Genomic DNA, 25,596 nt, shown 5'->3' with positions numbered 1-25,596 from the left:
ATTTTTTTTAAGATTTCACATATAAGTGAGGTTTTACACCATTCTATATGTATCTGGCTAATTTCACTTATCATGTTTCTTCTTGGTTTATTCATATTATTGCAAATAGCAAGATTTCCATTTTGAAGACTGAATAACATTCCTGTGTGTGTGTGTGTGTGCATGCACATATATATCACGATTTTTTTAATTCATTCATCTGTTGAGAGAAGCTTGGGTTGTTTTCATATTCATCATGGTCATATTTTTAATCATCAATGTGAGGCCATAAGGATTTTTATGGTTTTCTATATTACATGTATATACAAAGATAATTCCCCAAAGTCTGTTATGTCTCATAGATTGGGTAGATAGTAGTTCTGTGATTTCTATAAACATATGGTTCGAAGAGTATAACTTTCTGAAAAACAAATCTTCATCCATGATTTTCTATTCACACAGAATCTTTTAATGCAAATGAAAGCACAAATCAAGCATAAAAACAGCCCAATTGATAATCACCATATTTTACTGATCCCTAATTAAAGCAAATTTATTTTATATTATTTTTAATTAAGCAAATTGTAAGTGAATACAAGCATATCACAAACTTCCCACATGTATTCTTAGTTTGAATCTGTCATTCATCAAGCTAACCCTGGCTGTCCTCTTCCCAGATTTAGAGGAACAGCATTTTACCTGCACTGATCCAGTTCTAACTACAAGCACCTTTCCTAGCTATAGACAGAAATACATTTAACAGCTTCACTAGATGGCAAAGTTCTTAAGACCTGAGCTATTCTGAATCTGGTCTTTTTAATTATATTTTGGAAAGGAGAACATGTAGTTACCAGTTTTTCTTAAAGATTCAAGCCTAGCCCTTGCCTGTATTTTGATTATATACTTTGAGTTCTTTGTTTCTGTTCTTTTTTTAACAGTACCTTCATGTCTCTCTACTTAGGCAGAAACTGAGAGGGGAGAAAAACCTAGATATGCCAGCACTGAACACTGTTTCACTTGGATCACAGAGCTGAAAATGATCCTCTCAAATCCAACTTGTGAATTTTGGGAAGTTAGCATTTGCACTTTCTTTGATTTGCAAGGACTGATGGCACAGGAACCATCACACAGGAAGAATTAAATAAGAAAACTCCTGGCTCCTACAGATACATGAACAATTTCAGTTTTGCTGAAATATAACACTTCAGAAAACATGGCAGTGAAACACGGGGAGGCTATGGAGGAGCTTCAAAGGGATATCATTCCAAAAGGAAGATGAGATGTGTTTAAAGTCCGTGCTCAAATACTTTCATGCTGGGCCTCCAGGCAACAGTTCAACAGGTATCAGTGTCACTAGGTATCAGGTGAATCAAGGAAGTCACCAAGAACCTTGTGAAACAGAGTTGTCTCTAAATTTTGGAGACAAAGCAAATAAAATATAGTTTGCTTCCATAATAAACGTTCCTGTAAGAAGTGAGAAGAAAAACAACAACATGCATTTAAATGAGGCTGCAGTTTTGTCCTGCAAGTGTGAACACAGATTGCAACTGAGGATGGAGCAGCGGTGAGGAGTTCCTCCAGCTCACAGCTCTTACTGCCTGGTGATCCTGCAGGAGGCATTCTTGACTCCAAAGAGTGATGCTCACAGCCCTCAGCCCTCATTAGTGATACTCCTACCTGTTGCATTTGGCCACTGATTTTTGTTCTACAAAGTGTGGTCCCAGAGGAGGAGCACAAGCACAACTGGAGACCCACTAGGAATGCAGAATCTCAGGCCCCGAGATTATTATACAGAATCAGAATCTGAATTTTTCAATAAATCCCCCAGGTTAATTCTGAGCCCACTAACATCACAGACACACTTATCTAACTGTTGTCCTCCACATGTCAGAGCCCCCACTGCAGACTTCTTTGATCCTATTTCTTGCTTTCTTCTGATTCTCTAGGGGCCTTGGTAATTTTTCAATGAACTTCACTCCTTGTATCTCTTCTCTCATCCAATAAAATGATCAGGTTGAATGGAGGCAGTTTATTGCCATATAGTAGCTAATTCTCTTACAAACTATATACATAAAACACAAGATATATGCTAAAAAAATTCAAAGTTCATACTTAGAATAAAGTTATATTTCTAATTCTTAGACCATTGACACTCTAAGTTTTCTGATGATTGACTTAAATGGCCACTGTTAAGGCAAATTTAAGGCCATTTCACAATTGTTTCCCTTTTCTTATACAAGAAAAAGGAGAATCTTTTTCTTTCCACTTACCTGTTCAATTATCTAGTGTTTCAAGTCCCCTCAAAGACAAAATTGTTAAAATGAGCAAAATTTATCTGGGAAGAATTATAAGTATATATACTTAAAATCCTTGAGACTAATGAAAGGCATTTGTTAATATGAAGTTGATCATAACATGGCATGTGCAGGTAAATGGATGGAGTTAGAGAAGATAATGCTAAGTGAAATTAGCCAATCCCAAAAAACCAAATGTCTAATGTTCTCTCTGATACAAGGAGGCTGATTCATAGTGGGGAAGGGAGGTGGAGCATGGGAGGAATAGAAAAACTCTAGATAGGGAAGAGGGGAGGGGCGGGGATAGGGACACGAAGGTAGAAATGATGGTGGAATGAAATGGACATCATTATCCAAAGTACATGTGTAAAGTCATGAATTGGTGTGAATATACTTTGTATACAGACAGAGACATGAAAAATGGTGTTCTATATATGTAGTAAGAATTATAATGCATTCTGCTTTCATATGTAAATAAAAAATATGAAGTTGATCAAAAGTAGGAAATTGAATTAAAATTGAGATTTTTTTTTTCAGAGTAGAGATTAGAAATTTATTAAAGGACAGAAAAAAAGACTTCTCCCGGAGGAAGAAGGGGACCCAAGAGGTGGAATTCATGGAAGTGCGGTTGTCTCCCCTTTTTATAGTTTTGGTGATGGAATGTAGGTTGGAAGGTCCGAGGGGTGGGACACAGGTGGGCCAAAGAAGTAGTCTGAGCAGGAAGGACTTCATTATCACTTCTTTGTGATGGGCTATCTTCAAATCTGCTGGGGGCTATTCATTAATACTTCTTCCAGGTGGACTTTGGCCTAGGGCCTCTTTGGGACTTCATTAACATTCCATGAGTTGTCCTGTGTTTTCCTTGAGTCATTCTCAGCATGGCCTCCATCTTAGATTTCACTCGGTATTAGACCCAATTTACCTAACTACACTAACTACCTAACTTTAAATCTGGCTTCATTCCCCCCTCTAATTTGGGAACTCCTTACTGCTGTAAGGAAAGGGGGCAAAGAAGATCTTTCTGGCTTCTTCAGGCTGACAAAAGGGGCGATGTTGGGGCAAGCAGTTTGGAGTCCCCTTTTTAAAAATCGGGTCTATCGAGTGGTCCATGATAGGCTGGAGGGCCATTTGAGTGATGGGTGGTCTATAAGAGAAACAAGAATTCATTAGTACTGGAACCATATTGTTTCAGCAATAAATGCCATAGCACAGGAATATGCCAATGTGTATGATGGAAAAGACAAAGACTAACAATGTTTTCCACCAGGAAGTACCAAGAACCAGAAGCTAAGATATTGTTTCCATGACAAAGTTGCTGAGAACATGGCTTCTATCTGAGCATGTAAATCTTTAAGGATATTTGTCACATTGCCAGAAATGTCAGCAATGTAAACACAACATTTAACTTTTAGGGTTACAGTTGTCCTTTTCCTTAAGATAAGGTTTAATAATTTAATATCATCTGATCTTGCAAAATCCTTTTACTAGTATGACCTGTGTCTAATAGAGAAATCTAATTCTGTTACTTAGGGCTGGATAACCATACTAGCAAACATTAAGCCTACCTGTGTAGGTTAGGAATATCTGTGGGCCTTAAACTAAAAACTACTCTGGCAGTTCCTTTTGATAGTTATCAGGCATTCCTACCTAAGAATCTCTTTTGCAGCCTCCAGTTTACTTATTGTTGGAGGTTACATGTAACTATTATTATCATTTAAAATGTCCAGGAATAGCTGTGTTTTGGCTTCAACCGTCTTTGCTAAGTGTTTAAGATGAAGCAAGTCAAACTGACTTTGTTTCCATTTATTGTTAACAGTCAGCTGAGTTCTCTGGGAGTCCTCGGGAACTTCACAGCAGTTTCTCAGTTCTTCTAGTGCCATTTGCGCTAGGATGGGTCCAGGCCTTGCTTGACCATGTGGCTTCTCTCAGAAGCATCAGGGATGTCTCCCTTCTCTGATGACCCTCCTCTTTACAGCAAATGCACTGATTGGCTTTCTGTCCTCCACTGGTCTCATTAATCTACCTGATCAGGAGGTTATGTGGCCTAGAGTTGCAGAGCACTTTGGAGAAGTCCCCTATCCCCTGATTCAGACTGACTCAGAGGGCAAGAGCCAAATATTGGTTTCTTGGCCCTTTTAATTTAACTTTAATTTTAAAACTTAATCTTAAACATCTAGAAAATAAACTTCAACAGCTTTATATTAAGAGTACTGGGCTTTAGTACTTATCTCTCTATCCTGTAGGTGGTTACTCCTTATCTTAAGTTAACCCAGGTTGTGAGTTCTTAAAGCAGTACCTCTTTAAAACATTAACAGGCAATCCTTAGACCATCTATTCTTTAACAATCTGGAATATTGAAATCAATATTTCTTTGTCTTTGACAGATCCTATCACTCAGCAGAAATAAAACAAAGAATCCTCTGTAACCAGTATTTATGAGCATATTCACTACTTGAGACTGTAATGAAATGGTTTGAATAAGACACTGAGCATAAGAACCATTAACTTTTCACTTTAGTGCTGACTTAGGGAACTTTAATGTTTGAATTTTCATTTTCTCATTTTTGCTAGGTAGTTAATATCATCCACCTCATCAGAATATTGCATAAGTGGGTAAAAGCAGAGGCATTCAAAAACTAAGGTATTCTATTAATACAAAATGAAGTAAATCCCTTATGTTAATAAAACTGAGTGTTTTTAAATTGCCTTAAGACATTTTCAGCATAACAATATGTAAACGTTTTGTATGTGACTGAACATGGAGGTGTGATTAGTAATTCATGTAACTGTGTTTTCTCAGACAGGTGCTCACAAAATATGAATATAATATTGTACATTTAAAGTCATCTGAACTTTTCTAAGGTGAGTACTGTTGATTGTTTGATTGCAGGCACATCATATAGTTTCTGTATAATATCAACTTTGCTAATTTGTCATTACAAATATATGAAGACAATCTGATACAGAAAAAGGTACCCGATTTCCCCTAGGCTTTGTTTTCTTAAATAATCTTTTATCTGTATATTTTTGCTACCAAGGAAATCTGAATTTCTATAAGCTGAAAAAGTTAGGAATTTATGATTATATCTAAGACCATAATTTTTATTTAAATTTTTATATAAATCACGCACACACAAGCTATCTTATGTGAATTAAAGAGATAAAGCAGTTTTCCATCAACATCAAGAAAAATGAGTCAACATGATTTTGCTACTAGGGGACAAAATGATAGGCAAGTTCACTGCTGGACAGAAGTGAGGGATGGTGAGAGAGACTCCTATGGGCAATGTCACCTTTAAGAACTGGGCCTTGAAGGAAATATTGGCGAGTAAAGGTAAAAGAAACAGAATAAGAAAAGGCAGAGAGAGGAGGTACTGGAGGATCTCTATGAAACTGTGAATAATTTTGCTTGGGGGGAATCATGCAGAGAAGAGACCAGTGAAACTGAACTCTGGAGCACAATCTCACCACAAAGAAACACACATTCCAGGCAAAAAGTTTAAACTCTATCCCACAGATCATGGAGAGTTGATGACTATTTTGAATCATGGAAGTAACATAAGTTATGTTGTTGAAGAAGCAGAAAACTAACCTGTAACCTAGTAAAAGGCAGTTTGGATGACACTGAGATTAGAAATAGTGCAGATGGTGTTTCAGTCCTACAAGTGGCATGCAAACAAGGCAGAGTCCACCGCATGCCATGAGGAAGGTAAATGTGAGAAATGAGATAGGTAAAGCTAAATGAGTTGGCAAATAGAGAATTTGAAAGAGGAGAAGCCAAAGGCAACTGTGGGTGGTAAGTAATGTCAACTATGTCAAGATGGCTTGCAACAAATCACATTCCATGTTCTTATTTAGCCATTTATTTCTTCCTTTCTGCTTTCATTTATTTTACAAATGGAGGGGAGATATCATAGCACTTACATAGTGGCAACTGAAATCACACCAAAATGGCTAAAATGTCATAGACACCACTTTCCATGGTGTGCAAAATTGAGCAAATTATTTAAGTCATCCTAATCTTGGTTTCCTTAGTTATTAAAAGGAAAATATCCGCCTTCTCACTGTGAGGCTTAAATATGACAGTACATGACATAGTGGGACATAGAATTAGTAGCTAACAAAAGATATGCTAAATATATATATATATATGCAATGTGGTAACATCATCAGAAATTGTGAATTTTCTGAAGAAGATAATTCTGCAAAAATGGCACACTAATTGTGCCTTGGTTCACTTTCCTCTCTTCCATCAAGCTTCTTTGTCCTTCTTGCCTGAGCCAAGCAACTACTAGAACTAGTTGGTAACAGGATATAACTAAGGTCTTGGATTATGTCAGAGGGTGGAGGAAGATCAGGTAGAGAGAAATTTCTCAGGACTTCTATTTTTGGAGGTTGTTTACATTCTGAAAAGCACACAGTGTATGATACATACAGAAAATAAAAACTGAATATCTAAAAACATTGAAAAGAATATTAAAAATTAATAGCAGTACAAGATACTGGAAAATTGTACTTACGATAGTAGGTACTTATTTTACTTTGACTAGTGCATTAAGTCCAGAATTTTAAGAGCAAAAGTTGCAAACAATGTTAGAATTTTTATGCTAACAAAAGGAAATACAGTTGATCCTTGGGGATAAAAGCTTTATTTGGAGTCCTACACTATGTAAAATATACATTACACATATATTCAAAATGGAAACTGAATTGCTTATGGCAATATTTTCAAGAGACTTGCACAAATTCAAAATCATCCTAAAATGGTAATAGAGTAGTTGTAAAGGAAAGCAAATCTCTGCAGGAATCAAGAGTGCATGGATGATAAAGAAGTTAAGGGATTTAGTGTGTTGTTGAAAATATTTGTTGATATAAAGGAGAGAGGAAAAGAATCAGCATTAATCATAATTGAAGGGATATTTGTATATGCTTGTTTGTCTTTATACTTCAGAGAGATCTGGACATATTTATAAGTTACAGTAAATAGTTTGCAGAAAATAAAAGCAATAAAATAAACAGTAAAGTTGCAAGAAATAAAGGAAGGAAAAAAATGATATGAAAGTTACTGAAACTATTTGGATCTTTTATTGTGCATAATAAAAAAATACACATTATTTTACTTCCTATTGTTATTCTCTTTTAAGGGAAGAGCCACATCTGTTTCATTCATGTTTATATTCTCAATGTTCAGTTAGAGTACAATATTCTTAAATAACTATTTGGTGACTTAATAAATAAACGATAAAAGATGGAAAACTTAGCTGGGAGTTGTGCTTTAGAAAGAAGGTATAAGTACAATAAGTATAAAGTTAGAGTGAATGGCTAAAGACTTGGCAGTGAAATCAATCAAGAGGGAAAGGTTTCAAGCAGAAAAGACTTTGTCTTTGCTATTACTGAGAAGGAAAAACAGATTGGTATACATGGATAGTTGGATTTTCAAACACAAAGGTGTTTTGATTTTACAGAGTAGTGCTTAAAAGTAAAATTTGGAATTCAACTATATGTGAGTATGAATCCACTTATAAGTTACATGATGTTAGCAAATTAAAAATTTCCAGGTACTTCTTTTTCCTCACAGAATCAATTGAAGTACTAAATACAATACTAGAAAGAAGTCAGCAGCCCAAGCCCTGCCTGTTACTTCTTGAGCACCATGCTCATTGTAAAATTGATGTTTTGTTGAGTGATTATGCAGGACATTGACCCGCAATGTGGAGTCAAGAAATAGTCAAATACGGGTACGTGTTCACTCTCTCTTGTCATCATGGGAAATGACAAGAATCTGAACCTGATAGCTTGACTTCCAAAGCTGACTTCTTTCCATGTGGCATTTGGACACACACTTACCTGCATCTCAATGAACTCAACTTTAGAGTGATATAGCATCTGCCTTGGAGGGTTGCTTTGAATAAATTGCATGCATAAAACACTTAGAAGAGCATCTTGCACATAGCAAGCATGTGATTTCAAAAGTTAAGAAGAGCAAAAATGTTCAGGAAAATGGGAATGGAATACAAGCCTTTCTCTTGAGAGAGACTAAGACAGAGACAGGCTGGGAAACAGAAAAATGCCATGAGCAAGGACGAGGTGCAAGATGATGGGGCAGAAGGGAAATGTGGCAAATGAACATGAAAACAAAGAAAGAAAGAGAAATGGAAAAGGTCATTTTGAGATTGCTCAAATATTTTATTTATGTACTCTGATGTTGGAATGGGCACACATCTCAGGATCCCAAATGATAAAATATAACTCCATTGTCTGGAGAATAATAATTCAGAGTATTTCTACTTTCCTTTTTCTGTGTTTTTTTTTCATTGTTCCACCTTATCCCTTGTTCCGATTTATTATTAACAGTTTTTTTCAAGGTGGGAAATGGTTATTTTGGTTGACCTTCTATACTCCTATTGACACCTGTGCTTGAAATATATACCATTAATTTAAAGTTTGAAGGACAGATGACACATTTTTCTGTCAACATGTCTCAACTCGCAGCTTTTCAATACTTTTATTATAAAACTTGAAATGACAAAAATCTTGTATGAGGTGTATTCCAGGCAAACTTTAAAGTAGACATGCTTAACAAGAAATATTGAAACACTGAAAAAAATGTTTTCTATAAAAACACAGAGTTCAAAAAAGTTGAGATAATCTACTTTTATATCCAACTAGTGCAGGTTGAGCATATCTTCCCTGAAAATCCAAAATGGTACAAAATCACCAAAACTTTTTGAATGTTGACACAATTCCATGGTTATAAAAGTCTACAACTGACCTTGTGTGATGGGTCACAATTGAAAGAGACACACTAAAAATTTGTGTGGAACTACCTTCAAGCTGCAGGCATAAGGTTTACAAGAAACAAATTAACAAAAAGTTCCATTGAGCAATTACGCCAGGACATTGACCCACAATGTACAGTCAAGAAATAGTCAAATATGGGTACATGTCCACACTGTCTTGTCATCATGGGAAGTGACAAGAATCTGAACCTGATAGCTTGACTTCCAAAGCTAAAAAAAAAAAAGTTAATCTGTTCCTTCCCCAAGATATTTCATTATGGCTAGGCATAGTGGCATACCCCGTAATCCCAGCAACTAGGGAGGCTGAGGCAGAAGGATCACAAGTTCAAAGCCAGCCTTAGTGAAATGCAAAGCAACTTAGCAAGATCTTACATATAAATTAAAAAAATATTTTTTTATAAAAGGAGCTGAGGATGTGTGGCTCAGTGGTTAAGTGACCCTGGGTTCAATCCCTAATATGAAAAAAAAAAGACAAAAAACGATATCTCATTATGTATATGCAATATTCCAAAATCTAAAAATATTTGAAATCCTAAGGAATATTAAACCTATATTTATGTATAAAATTCAAACAGTTTGAAATATGTAATACATATATAGAGAAATGTTCTTTTCACTGTAAAAATGCAGTTCAAGAAAGTGAGTTTATACAAGTCTGTGTTCAACCCATTCACGTGGAACCTATATGTAGTCTAGAAACATAAGGAGAACATGGCAGAAGCAAGGTACAGGGGGAGTTGATAAGCTGCAGACTCAGCTGCATTTTCAGTTCAAATAAGAGGAGCTGACAACCAGGGGAACTGACAGCGAGTTCTGGTCTGAGTCTTGCAGACTGCATATCCAGACCCAGAAAGAGTTAATGTCTCAGTTTGAGTCCAAAGGCAAGAAAATCATGACGTCTTGGTTTGAAGGAAGTCCTTCGGAGGAATTTTCTTTTACTTTGGTAAGAATCAGTCTTTTATTTTATTCAGGCCTTCAGGATTAAAGAGGGAAATCTGCTTTAATCAAACTACCAATACAAATATCAAGGCCATCAGAAACCAGGAATATCTAGAAGGTTTGACTAAATATCAAAGCACTCCATTGCTCAGTCAAGTTGACACATACAATTAACTATTGTGCATTAGCAAATTGTATATATAGACATCTAATACATATGCAAATTATATCTATAGTTACACGTATAATATATTATATGTACATATATGTGTGTATATAAGATATTTTCAAAAGGATAGTTGTGAGTACTCAAACATTCAATTCCAGTATGTCTCTCTGATCTTTCACTAAATCTGATACTGAAGTCTGGAACATTTCTCTAAGTTTCCTAGCTGATTCTTCCTTATTCTAATAGATTTATTCCTAGCCAAGACCCTTCATCATCCAGATGAATGCTATCAGTCAAACCCCTGTACCTAACAACAGCTCTATCCCTGAACGTGATTTGGTGACTAGGATATGTAGGTAGGTGGCACTTCCTACCAAGTTGTTCTAGAAACAATTTTACTGAAAAGAAAGGGGTGGGCAAAGCAGGTAATTCAGGTTGCTTTTATCCACCAACAAAGACCAAAAAAAAATATGATATTACATTGTTTCTCCTGAAAATTTTATTAATTCTTCATCAATTTACGAACAAAAGTTGGATAAAAATTTTAAGAAATATTTGATTTTAACACACATTTGAATACAAGAGACCTAGACATAAATGCCATTGAAATTCAAAATTGAATCAAGTATTCCAAGTAATGACAACATCTGAAAGTATAAATCAAGTATGCACAACCTACTAAAACTTGTTCTCTAAGCAGAAGGAAGAATATTTTTAACATAAGAAGGAGTTAAAATCTATAAACTATAATAGCCGGAGGAAAATAGGACAATTGATTTTTATGTCTCCATGTAAAGAGATTACTTTTAAATACTTTTTTCAAAATATTGAACCATGTTTTTTTCAGGCATTATATAAAGCACTGAAATGCAGACATGCATAAAAATGGTCTTGACCTTAAAGACTCAGAATCTAGCAAAAAAATTAATTGTTAAATTTCATATACTAGATTCTACAAAACAAATGTTGGCAGAGTGCTGTGGTACCACTAAGCACAGTCTAATTCTGCCCGGAATGTTAAGAAAGCACTCTCAGAGGAGGTAACATTGCATCTAGTTTTGAAGATTCCTAGACCATTTGCAAATAAAGAACAAGGATTAGGCTAAAAAAAAAAAAAAAACTCATACGTTGCTGGTGGGACTGCAAATTAGTGCAACCACTTTGGAAAGCAGTATGGAGATTCCTCAAAAACCTAGGAATGGAATCATCATGTGATTCAGCTATCTCATTCCTCCATATATATATATTAAAAAAAACTTAAAATAAGCATGAATATAGGAATACAGCCATATCAATGTCTATAGCAGCAAAATTCACAATAGCCAATCTATGGAACTAACCTAGGTGCTCTCCAACAGATGAATGGATAAAGAAAATGTGGTATATATACACAGGGGAGTATTACCTATAAAGAAGAATACCAAAAAAATGGTATTTTTTGGTAGATGAATAGAACTGAAGACTATCATGCTAAGTGAAATAAACCAGACCCCAAAAGTCAGGAGTTGAATGTTCTCTTTAATATGCAGAAGCTAGTCCAAAATAAGAGGTGCAAGAGAGAGAGAGAGAGAGAGAGAGAGAGAGAGAGAGAGAGAGAGAGAGAGAGAAACAGAGTAAGAAAGAACAAAAGGCAAGAGGTGGGGGGCTTCCATCAAAATAGAAAATATTGGTGGACTATATGAAAGGGATTGAGATGGAGGGAGGAGGAATAGGATAAGGGAGAACAATGATATGATTCTAAATTTTCCTATGTACATTTCACAGTGAATCTTACCATCATGTATAGCCACAAGACACTAACTATATTTTTTTGTTCAAAAAACCTAATAGCTGGGCTGGGGATGTGGCTCAAGCAGTAGCGCCTGGCCTGCATGTGGCCCGGGTTCAATCCTCAGCACCACATACAAAGATGTTATGTCCGCCGAAAATTAAAAAATAAATATTAAAAAATTCTCTCTCTCTCTCTCTCTCTCTCTCTCTCTCTCTCTCTCTCTCTTTAAAAAAAATCTAATAGCTGAAAGTTCAGTACAGTAGAGGGAAGGTAATAGAGGGAGGGAAGAAAGGAAGGAAAAAGGAAGTCCTGGGGACTGAATTAGAGCAAATTATAGTCCATGATGTTATAATTATGTCAGAATGCCTCCTAATGTTACATGAAACCAAACAACAACAACAAAAAATGATAAAAAAAAAAGTGTAAATATAAAGTCATCCAGACCTGCCCAGCAGAGGAGTTCCAGAGATTTCAGTGAAATCAGTATAACTCCAAGAGAGTTTGTGATTTGAAGCTATACAAAACATGTAACAGGTGGAGTTTATTCCGGTAATCCCAGCAGCTCAAGAAGCTGAGGCAGGAGGATGGTGAGTTCAAAGCCAGCCTCAGCAACTTAGCAAGGCCCTAAGAAACTTAGCAAGACCCTGACTCAAAATAAAAAGGGTTCAGGATATGGCTCAATGGTTAAGTTCCCCTGGATTCAATCCCCAGTACCAAAAACAACAAACAAAAATGTCAGGAGGAGATACTAGTAAAGTTTCAGTTCACACTAAGGCAGTTCAAAGTTCTTCAAAACTTGAGAGCTATATAGATATTTAATAACTTTATTGTCTTTTGTTTTAAATTACTACATGCTCATTGAAAAACAACATTCAAACCTTCATAAGATATGCCTGTAAAACATAAAATTCAGTTTTCTAATGCTCCCTGAGATAAGTACTGATAATATTTGGTGACAACTTTTCCAAGATTTTTTTATATAAATACATATGTATACACACAAGGATAGATTGCATATAGAGTTTTGTTGTTTGCTTTTTCTACTTAAAAATACATTGAATATTTCTTTCCAGATTAATGAATGGAGTTCTAGATTATTTCTTTTTAAAAGATACATAAACCAGGCACAATGATTCATGTCTATTATCCTGGCTACTTGGGAGGCTGAGGCAAGAAGATCTATTTTGAGGCCAGCTTCAGCAACTTAGCGACCCCCTGTCTCAAAATAGCAAATAAAAAGGGCTGGGGAGGTAGGTCAGCGGTAGAATGGTCCTGGAGTCAATCCTTAGTACCACCAGAAAAAAAAAATACATAATATACTTTGTGGACAATCAGATAGTTTCTTATAAATTAGAATTTTAAGAAGAGCAATGACATCAAATTTGATTTTTAGGTGATTCTAGCAAGAATGTGGAAGATCCGATTGGGTGAGTAGGAAAATGGTGGCAGAGTCAGTTTGGTTGCTATGATGATGTAGAAGATAAATAACAGTGAGGGTTGGGGGTAATGAAGGCACCAGGAAATTAGAGAAGCTGAATCTAAGAGATATAGCAAAGGGAAAATTCTATATTCTTGAATCGAATCAAATATCAGTGTCAAAATGGGCATGGAAAGACTGAACACAGGCCTGAGTTGCTCAACCTCTGTACATTCCAAGGAAAGATTTATCTTTAGCACTGGCCCTCAGCTACGTCCTGGTAACTTCTTAACCCTTAGAATATTCTTCCTAAGAATGTTTTGATATGCTTGAGGCCTTGTGATAAAGACCTGTTTGTTCAGGTTAGAGGAATACAGGGGTGAGAGTTTTGGATTCTAAGCTTACAGATGTAACCCCTAAGAACCCTGTGCACCACGTTTCAGATGAGCTTCAGTGGAGAGCAACACCATGCACACTGTTGTCACCTATGTTCAGGAGAATTAGGCCCTTATGGCTATCATTTCATTGGGAGAACACTTAAAACATCGCATCTGGTTACTTCTGGACTTCCCTAATGCACCTATCCCTTTGTTGATTTAATACACATCACATCATTGTAATAAACCATAACCATTAGCATAATAGCTTTCCTAAGTTGAGTGTGTCCTTCAGGCAAATTATGGAGCCTGCTGATTTTAGGGGCACTGAGAGGGGGTAATCAAGAATTCAGAGTCACTTCTCCACATAAACTAAGTAAATGTGGTGTTATTATTAAAATTAGGAATCTCAGGGGTGAATTTTAAAAAGTGAATTTATGAAAAAAATTAAAATAAAGAATTCAGTGTGAAACATGGTTAGATTAAATTATTGAAGTAAAGGAAAGAGAAGAACTATGAAACAACTCAAAAAAAGTGAATCTTTCATAATAACTAATCTGTAGAACTAGCTCAGATGAATGGACACAGACTTGTGACATATATACACAATGGAGCTTTATTTGGCCATAAAATAGAATGAAATTATGGCATTTCCTGGACAATGGATAGAAGTAGAAATCATCATGCTAAGTGAAATAAGCCAGATTCAGAAAGTCTGAGGTCAAATGTTTTCTCTCCTATGTGGAAGTTAGAGCAAAATAAAGAAGAAAAAGGGTAAATGAAAAAGAGAGATCAGTGGAGTAGAAGAACAGAGTTGAGGGGAGGAGAAAGGGATGCATAAAAGGAAGAACAGTGAAATGAAATTGACCACATAATGCAATGTACATATATGAATATATCACAGTGAATTTTACCTTTATGTGTATCTATAAAACACTGACTTTTAAAAACAATTAATAAATTATATAAGGAAGACTAGTAGAGAAAGGGGTCATGGGGAGAGAGAAGGGGAGGGCAAAAAGAAGTACTGAAGTGGAGCAAATTATATTACATGCATGTATGATTAATTTTTAGTTAGCCTTTTCACTTTTGTGAGTAAAAGACCTGACAAGAACAATTCCAGAGGAGGAAAAGTTTATTTAGGGGTTCTGGTTTCAGAGGTCTCAGTCCACAGATAACTGGCTCCATTCCTTGGGGCTTGAGGTGAGGCTGAACATCATGGCAGAAGAGTATGGTGGAGGGAAGCAGCTCACGTGGTGATTATAAAACAGATTCCACTCACCAGATACAAAACATATACCCCAATGACCCACCTCTCGTAACCCAATCATTTCACCTATGAATGTTCTTGGGTTGTTTTACATATGAGCTTTTGGAGGATACCCAATATCTAAACCCTAATAATTATGTGAAAATAAATCCAAATATTATGTATAACTACAATGCACTAACAAAAATATTAAAATCCTTAAAAAAAGTGAATGGATTTAAAAAAATTCTGGTTACATACAGTAGAATATCACATGGAATCATACATCAGGCAAAGTTCTAGAATATTCCCTTCACTCCATAAACGTTCCCAAGTCCCCTCTCAGTTACTTTCAAGACCAAAGGTGTCATTAGTATGACTTTTTTCACTCCTGGTAAATTCAACTTCATCTTGAACTCTATATAAATAGAATAATGTACTACATACCTTTTGATGGTCACTTTCTTTTGCTTAACAGTGTGCTTATGAGATCCATCTGTCTTTCCAGAAGGATCTGTGGGTGATTCGTTCTTTTTTATTGTTGAATAGTCTTCCTTTCACGAATAAATTGTAAGTAATCATGTGGCAAGCTTTCCGGGCAATGTTTGTGTCCTAATACCTGGAACCAGTGAATATTACCTTATATTCAAAAAGGACTTTTCCCATTTAGCATTCACATTTTTGCCAACAGTAAGCATTTAAAGGTTTGCACTTTAATTTTTAAAACTCAAATCTGCCATCAGAATATTTGGAAATTGGCTTGGATTGCCAAGTGGTTGGAAAGGGGTGACAGTGTAGCTGGTGTATCCTAAACATGACAATAGAGAGGTTTTGATATCTGTACAGTATGGAAGAGGAGCATGAGAGATGGCTTGTGACAAATTAATTGTAATGATTTATATTTTATTTCTTATTTGGTATGAAAGATACCTCTGCCCTCTACTATAGAAGTCTCCTTGTATTTATATTATGAACTACATTCCAAAGAAATTTAATTTACTTTTGAAACAGGGTCTTGCTAAGTTGGCAGAGGCTGGCTTTGAACTTGCAATCTTCCTGCCTCAGCCTCTCAAGCTGCTGTGATTACAGACACGCACAACTACACTCGGCTAAGAAATTTAATGTTTTAAAGATTCATATTTATCTCTGGTTAATAGAAACTCCCTAAGTCTTTTTAATGGGACAACAACGTAGTTGTTTAATAAATCCTGGTTAACTGGGATTTTTTTTCCACCCTTTGCCAATTCTAGAGTCAGATAACTGGGATAGGATCTAGTCTGCCAAATGTCATCATCTGACATTAACACTTGGGCCAGCTCTGTTTTGTTCCCTACAGAAAAAGTCAAAAGACCAGCAGAAGGAAAAATATGCCAGGAACTAGCGTTCTAAAGAGCATGGCGGTGAGCATGCCACCAGCTGTTAGGCTTGCATTTGTGCCATGGGAAGAAAAGGTTATTCCTGAATCGTGGTGAATGTCAAGTTCTCCCTCACCAGGGGATGGAGGCTGCTGGGCATTGTCCTGTCTGAGAAAATGTAGTTCCTCTTTGAAAAGAAACATTCCAGCTGCAGTTCACACACAGGGCCTCCTTGGAGAGGGCTGACCTGTCACCCCTCTCTGCTTAAGGCACAGTGACCTCATTTACCTTCTCACTCATTGAGTTGCATGCATTGAGGGCTCTAGAGCAAATGCCCTGCAGACCCCTCTGAGTGAAGGAAACTGAAAGAAGTACCCATGCTTTTGAAGACATACACTAATAACTATGATACAAATAAATGCTTCCAATTATTTCCCTCTATTCATGTAGTCTTAATCTTTTTATTATTGATAATTTTTTTGTTGACAGCAGAAAACTTGGACATAAGAAATATATAAATTTGTCATTTACTTATCTTCAAATACATCCTCGTTGTTTTTCTCTTCCTGAAAATGTCAGAAGATCGCTGCTCTATTTTTTCACACATTTGCTCCATGAGGAATTCTCTTTCCCCACTTTGGTTCTTCTCTAGTGCTCTGACCCACCACCTCCATCAGCTTGCAATTTTTCTTCCTTCGTCTTGCTTTTGAAAGACTCCCTTCTCTCAAATAGCTCTTTATCCTACAACTTCAGAACCGCTGACCTAGCTATACCTGGAATAAATACTTTAAACATGCTCATTTTTGAAATCCACTCTGCCATTTCTACATAAGTGTGACTGGGTTAATAAACATCTTAACCTAGGACAGCCAACGATACTTTTGCCAATCCAAGCCAATTTCCAAGCATTATCTGATGGCAAAATTGAGTTTTTAAAACTTAAAAAGCAAGCCTCTGAAGGCTACTGTTGGCGAAGTGTGAATGCTAAGTGGGGACTCGAAAAAGAATCTGTCACATCTCTCCTACCCACGATGGTCAGTGTTCTATAGCTAATTCCAGTATCACTAATGACACATTTATTTCTATACTTTGCCCTAGAATAATAACTAATATGGAATCTTTATGTATCATTAAAAGTTGTAAGAACAAGTTTTATGATAAGCCAATTTATTCTGTTATCATTAAAATATTGAAGGAGATATTTCTAAATACATAGGCATATAAAATCCACTCTTAGACAACAAACATACTTTTTGAGCACCTAATTTAGTCTGGGCACATTAAAAAGCACATATATAAGCCCAGAAGAAGGAAAATTGGAGTGGGTCATTTTATAAAAGCATTAGCATATGTGCCCCAACTAAAGCTTGGCACATATCTCCCTGAAAATGTTTTGGATGTTTCTCCTCACAGGATACCAAGGATATTGAATATATACTTTGAGAAGTATTGTGAATGTAGGTATTACTTTTGAAGAATGCTATATTAACAGTAAGCATTATGGATATTGTAATTCTACATAAACATTTTTAAGTAATATTGTGATCCATAATTATAATCATCAAGCTCAATAATCAATAAGTAAAATTAGAAGGAATCAGAAAAAAACCAACTAGCCAAATTTATCTTGAAAAACAAGGACAAAGCAGGAGGTCCAAATACTTCCTGATTCAAAACATATCACCAAACTACAAATGCAAATCAGGTTTTCAAAGATATATTTCTACTCCTATATACATTTGCAGTATTATTCATAATAACCAAGAGGTAGGAACAGTTTAATTGTCCTTAGAAGGATGAATGTCTGGAGGAAATGTGGCAGGCATATACAATGCATATAGCATGGAATTTTTCAGCTGTAAAAAATTAGGAAATCTTATCAGATACCACAATATGAAAGAACCTAGAGGACATAAGAGAAATACGCCAATCATATAAGGACAAAAACTACTGATTCCACTTTTATGAGGTATCTATAGTGGCCAAACTCATAGAATTGAAGAGTAAAATTATGGTTTCAAGGAACTAAGGAAATGGGAAGTTGCTTTCCAAGAGTACAGAGTTTGTGTTATGAAGGCTGAAGAAGTTGCAGAGATAGATCTGCTGTATATCATTATGATTATAGTTAACAATATTATGCTGTGTGTTTACATTTCTGATGAGGCTAAACAGAATTATATGTTATTTACCCTGAAAAGAGATTTAAATAGTACTGTGTTCATCAGCTTTCTATCACTGTGATAAAATACCTGACATAATCAACTTATAAGGAAGAAAAGTTTATTTTGGCTCATGGATTCAGAGGTTTCAGTATATGGTCAGCTGGCTCCATTTCTTTGGACCCTGGGCAAGGCATAATATGATAGCTGGGAGCATGAAGTGGACTGAATTTACTCACCTCCTGGTGGCCAGGAAGCAAAGGGAGAGAGACAGAAAAGGGCTGGAGTCTCAACATCCCCTTCAAGGGCATGCCCCTTATATTAGGCAGCTTGTTGTCATTGTGAACAAAATACCTGGAAGGAACAACTTAGAGGAGAAAAATTTATATTGTGCTCATGATTTCAGAGGCTCAGTCCATGGTCAGAAGATTCCATTGCTCTGGCCCCAGGTTGAGGCAGAACATCATTGTGGAAAGGATAGCAGTGAAATGCATCTCGACTCACAGAGAACAGGAAGCAGGAAGATTCAGAAAGAAGCCAGGAACAAGATATAATCCTCAAGGACATACCCCAACCCCAGTGTCTTACTTCCTCCAGCCACAATCCGCCTGCCTTGAGTTACCACCCAGTATTCCATTTAAATTATTAGTTCATCAAATGGGTTAGTGCACTGATGAGGTCACAGCTCCTATAATCCAATCATCTCACCTCTGACGTTTCTGCATCACCTGACATATGAACTTTACAGGGAACACCTCATATCTAAACCGTAACACTCCAATCACCTAACTTCCTTCCACTAGCCTCTGCCTGTTAAATGTCCTACTACCTCCCAGAATGGCCACCAAGCCTTGGTATATGGGCCATTAGGGGACATTCAAGATCCAAACCATATTGAGCACCAAGATTTGTATAATACACTTCCTGGAAAATTCTGCTTCAGCAGATCTTAGTGCTGCAGTAATTATTCCTGAATTATTGAAGAAAGTAATTGAAGTGAAGTAGAGCCTACAGGAGTTTTTCACACGCCTAAATTACTTTTGTTTTGGAATGCCTTTTAAAACTATGTGCATGATATATATGGTGTGTGTGTGTGTGTGTGTGTGTGTGTGTGTGTGTGTGTGTGTGTGTCAGACTTATGGGTTTATTTATGGATTTCCACAGATTTTCTCTTGGCCCACTTTTCTTGAATAGCTGTTCTCTGAGGACAGAATAAAATTTGGTTAAACAGGCAGATTTTCATGTTTAAAATGTTTAGAGTGATGACTAGCAAACATTTTAGTCACAGGTCCCTCTTTACTCTCTTAAAAATTATTGAGGACCTCAAGCAACTTTTTGGAAATTGGAATTACATCTAAAAAAATTTAACCTCATTAGGAATTAAACTTATAATTTAAAAATATTTATTAGTTTACTTAAAATAACAACTCAGCATCCTATATTATGGGTTTAACACATTTTATGGAAAATATATTTTTGAAACAAGAAAGCATAGAAAATGAGTACAATTATTATACACTTTTTAAATTAATTTTTTATTTATATGTGACAATGTAATGCATTACAATTCTTATTACACATATAGAGACAATTTTTCATATCTATAGTTGTATTCACACCAATTTGTGTCTTCATACGTGTACTTTGTATAATAATGTCCTTTACATTCCACCATCATTTCTAACTCTATACCCCTCACTTCGCCTCCAACCCCTCTGCCCTATTTAGAGTTCATCTATTCCTCCCATGCTCCCCCTCCCTACGTATGAATCAGCCTCTTTAAATCAGAGAAAACATTTGACATTTGTTTTCTGGGGGTTGGCTAACTTCACTTAGCATTATCTTCTCTAACTCCATCCATTTACCTGCAAATGCCATGATTTTATTCCCTTTATTGCTGAGTAATATTCTATTGTGTATATATGCCATGTGTATAGATGTTTTTATCCATTCATCTATTGAAGGGCATCTAGGTTGGTTCTGCAGTTTAGCTATTGTGAATTGTGCTGCTATAAACATAGATGTGGCTGTGTCCCTGTAGTATACTGTTTTTAAATCCTTTGGGTATAGACCGAGGAGTGGGATAGCTGGGTCAAATGGTGGTTCCCGTCCCAATTTCCCAAGAAATCTCCATATTGCTTTCCATATTGGCTACACCAATTTGCAGTGCCACCAGTAACAACACTTATGTAGGATTAGGTCCCAACTTCCTTCAAAAGACTCCTTTGGCATAAGAATTAAAATGAATAATAAATAGCATGGACTCAAACTAAAAAGTTTCTTCTCAGCAAAAGAAATAATCTGTGAGGTAAATAGAGAGCCTACATCTTGGGAGCAAATCTTTATCCCTCACACATCAGATAGGGCACTAATCTCTAGAGTTTATAAAGAACTCAAAAAGCTAAACATAAAAAAAAATCAATAAATGAGCCATGAACAGACACTTCTCAGAAGAGGACATACAATCAATCAACTAATATATGAAAAAATGTTCATCATCTCTAGCAATTAGAGAAATGCAAATCAAAACTACTCTAAGATTTCATCTCACTCCAGTTAGAATGATAGCAAATCTTTCATGAATGAAAGAATAAGAGTGGAGAAACATTATAGTTACTTAGAAGTACTTTCATATTGCTGGTCCTCTGGAAGGTTCTTGAGAACCACACTTTGTAATGTAGAGGGTGTCAGTATTTTAAAAGCACCCAGCTCCCTGAGTAGCTACCTGGAGGTGCAGGCCCTGTGGAGTGTATTGGTGGAAGTGCTACAATAGAATGAAATTCACCAAGGTGCGTAGGTCATGTTGCCTCATGCTGCCTGTAGAAAGTACAGACATATAGAGAAGGACTCCAGAGGAACAAAATGATATTGATAAGAGAGTGAAATATTTTTCTAGAGTTTCCAAGTCAGAGAAGCTTTTGAACAGCTTCATAGTACTTGAGAAGAGGAAAGAACAAGAAATTTTGGCAAGAATTTGCGATTGCTAACAGCTTAGTCTTGTAAAATCTTGAAGAAGAAATCAAGACAAATATCAAAATTCATGTTGAGTGAAGAATTCTTTATTACAAAATAGACCTCCCTATTTGATATATGGGGAAATAAGACTTTATAAGTAGATGAAAATCTTTTTTATATTCATGTCTCTCAACTCAATATTTTCTATATATCTTCCTCTTGAGAAGCATTTCTTCGTTTTGTTTTTGATCAGATCAACAACTTAGTTTATGAGTGATTCTAGTTCCTGATGTCATAGCCTATGGATGGGATTTGGAATTATAAAACACAAGTTAAAACCATAGCTCTGTAATCTATTAGATGATCTTGGGCAAGTTGATTAATTTTATGACTCTACATTTTTACTTATAAATAAGATATAGTAACATGGCATGCAGGAAGAAACAAATGAAATATACATTTGCTAACCTAAATAATGTCAAAAACAAATATAACATTAATTAAGTTTTTATTAAGATTTATACATATATTATTAAGATTTATTATTAATTCAGAGTATTTTTTTCAGTACTGGGGATTGACGAGGGAAACTCTACCACTGAGCTATATCCTCATCCCTTTTTACCTTATTTTTTTTTTTTTAATTTTGAAACAAAGTCTCACTAAATTGCAAAGACTGGCCTCAAACTCGTCATCCTCTCACCTCTACCTCCCCAGTCACTGGAATCAGAGGCAAAAACTGTGCTACTAGTTCCAGTCTGATTATTTTTAATATAGTCTAACTATTGCCCATGTAGACATCACTATACTCACATATCACTGTTAAATTCTTGGATGTGTTCGTTGTATAACTGAGAAAAAAAAAAGGAGAAAAATTTAGGAATGATGGAATAAAGACAAGGAAGCGGTAGAGAAACTGGGAGCCAAAATTCTGTCCTCTCTCTCAGAACTAATTTTAAATATTTGTGTGAAACTCTGGGCTCAAATACAACGACTTCAGAGAATATCGTGACAATGGCGTCCTTTTTTTCCTCTGCTCTGCTCACACCTACCACTGTTCTGGTACACAGAAGTCCTCTGCTGTAGGAATGTCTCAGAATTGCTAAGACAAACTATTTGTCTCCTCTTTTCTAAAACAATATAGGAAATAGACATGTGGAACTGCCCAAGCCAGGGTGGAGAGAGCCCGTTTAGCTGTTCCTGGGTCCCGTTTCTTCAGTATTGGTCCTGCTTTGGCAGGCTCTTTCCTCATCACTGCTAGTGGCTGGCAGCCAAGGACAAGTTCCTATTGTACAACCAGCAGCACAGAGAATCTATTCCAGTATATTCCATAGAAAGAGAAAGAGGATTTTCTTTCCTAGAAGCCTTGGCAAATATTGTCCAGTGTCTCTGAGATAAGTGCCCACCTGTGAACCAATCTATGCACAAGAATTTTAGGACACACAACTCTAAATCAAGAGCCAATCAACATCCATTGAAACTTGGAAGCAAGGCATGAGTCGATTGTAAAACATTCAGCCAAAGGGGAAAGAGAATCTCCTGTAATGAAGTTAGGGTCAGATAAATGAAAGATGGGAGAAGAAATGCCAATGAACCAAAGTTCATTTTTGTTACCTTATTGAAGGCTCCCGTGTCCTCCTGTTGGGCTGCGACAGCTAGCAGGAGTGGTCAAGCAGCACATGGATAAAAGGAGACTGAAAAAAGAAACTCTCAGCCCTTTCATGATGACTCTATCTGATAGGCTGGCTTCCAGTTCATTAAAGACAGGTTTGTCACTTGCAGGAGCAAGAGGAAAATGGCTAGTGTCTGGGATGGTGGGTTCTGTGTTAAGGAGCTTAAGGGAGCTGTGGTCTTCAAAGTCTGGATTTTTTTTTAATTAATGCATTATAGTCATACATAATATTGAGGTTTGTTCTGACATAATTATGAAAAGGGCTTTGTTTTTTTCACATCTAATCACTTTTCCTCTTCTTTCCTGTATCTCCCTACATCCTTTGGCTTCTCCTACCTTAAATCACCATGAATGCTGTTCAATAGAAATACAGCATAAGCACAAGAACAAAGCCACATCCACAATTTAAAGTCACATATTTTAAAGTAAAGAGAAATTATATTAATAACAATACACTATACAAAACCCAATAAATTCAAAATATTATTTTTCCCACATGTGATAATTTTTTGAAATGTCACTCATGAGATACTTTACTTCTCTTTTTTGTGGTTCTGAGTCTTTAAAATCCAGTGTGCTGCATATAGTTACTGTGACCAGGAGCAACAGCATGGAACCATGTAGCTTCATACTCTGGCACCTGATGCTATCTCCTCTTCCCTGATGTTTCAGGTTTCTCTAACTTCACATGCAATTTCTGACTTGCATGTGCTCACATTGTGTTCCTATTGGACAGGGCTGATGGACACACAATGGGACCTGACAAGTGAGGCTGGGAGATGTGGAGGAGAGAGAAGCTGTTGAATATTTTGCCAAACTAAGTTTGTTGGTCTTAGTGAATGTATTTTTATTCTTTATGGCTGACTTTGACTATTAGCACATCCATAAAGACTTCCCGAAACCCAGTGCACTTCCCGAAACCCTGAATTTCCTTGGCCCTGTGCTGATCCCAGTCATCCGCATTAATATACATGTCAAAGTATTTACCCTCAAAAATCCAAAGATTTAGTGAGAGTGAAACCCTAAGCCATAAATCTCTTGAGGTCAAAGACTGTGTCTCGTTCATCATCATAGGCACACAAGTAAGTCCAGTGACCAAAGCGAAATAAATACACAATACACAATAAACCATATTAAAATGAAGACAAGGGAAAAGGATCACAATTTTAAGAGCTTGAACTCTCACCCACTGTTTCTGGGGCTTCTGCAGCATCCCTCTTGCCTGATGAGAAACTGTGCTGTCTTCTCTATGATGAGCAAAATGAAGACCACCATTATCAGTCCTCCCCATATTCATGAGCAACTCACAGTGTGAACACTATTAGGCAATGACAATTTGTATCATTTTCATTTATATTATTAGAAATATCTAAAAATATTATTTATATCTAGCTCTGTGAGAAAGAACTAAATCTCAGATGGCTTTCTTTTTCATTCATCATGGGCTGGGCACTATGTTCTTCACTCATATCCCTTGACGTCAATCCATCACATCAGTTGATATCAATAGTATCTTATAGATGGAATTTTTAAAAATTTCCAATTGCAATAAAATATGGTATGGTGGTAAGAACAAGTTAAGACACAAATAGAATTTATATTCCAGCTTTAGTCTTACTCACTGAACACAGCTAATCTTCTAAATGAGATAGATTATTGTTCAGAAATATCAACTACCCCCTCCACATCCAAATTAAAGCAGAGAAGTGTATTTTATTACTTCTTTTTCTTTTCTGGAGGGTAGGGCACAGGGGATTGAACTCAGGGGCACTCGACCACTGAGCCACATCCCCAGCCCTATTTTGTATTTTGTTTAGAGACAGGGTCTCAGTGAGTTGCTTAGTGCCTCCCTGTTGCTGAGGCTGGTTTTGAACTCACAATGCTCCCGTCTCAGCCTCCAGAGCTGCTGGGATTACAGGCATGCACCATCATCATTATCTCTAAACTATGGATCTGATGATGTATTTTGTTTTTTTCAATGAAAACTGAGAAAACACTTGTCAGTTGCTCCTCTCTTCCATCCCTCGCATTTACAAGAGAAAATATTTCCAGGCATTCTGGTTCCAATGTCCCCTCCAAAACTTATACTAAAATGTAATTGCCTTTGTCACAGCATTGGGAGGGCCTTGGGAGGAGATGATGTCATGCCAGCTCTGCCCTCACATGTAGATTGACCTGTTATCTCAGGAGTGGGTTAGATATTACTGAAGCGGGCACCTGATAAAGAGGATGAATTTGGCTTGATTGCTCTCTCGGCCTAAAGGATGCTCACTTGCCCTTCTCCCATGTTATGACCCAGCATGGAGGCCCTTTCCAGAAGTGGATACTTCATCTGGGGCTTTCTCAGGCATGAGCCAAGTAAACTTCTGTTGTTCATAAATCATCCAGTCTATGGTGTTCTCGTGTAGCAGCTGAAAACAGATCAAAGCATCAGGCTAACCCTTAGGTATTGAAGGAAGA

The sequence above is a fragment of the Ictidomys tridecemlineatus genome, chromosome 9 (assembly GCF_052094955.1).
Source record: "Ictidomys tridecemlineatus isolate mIctTri1 chromosome 9, mIctTri1.hap1, whole genome shotgun sequence".
Taxonomy (NCBI): Eukaryota; Metazoa; Chordata; class Mammalia; order Rodentia; family Sciuridae; genus Ictidomys; species Ictidomys tridecemlineatus.
Note: the sequence above shows the minus strand (reverse complement) of the source record.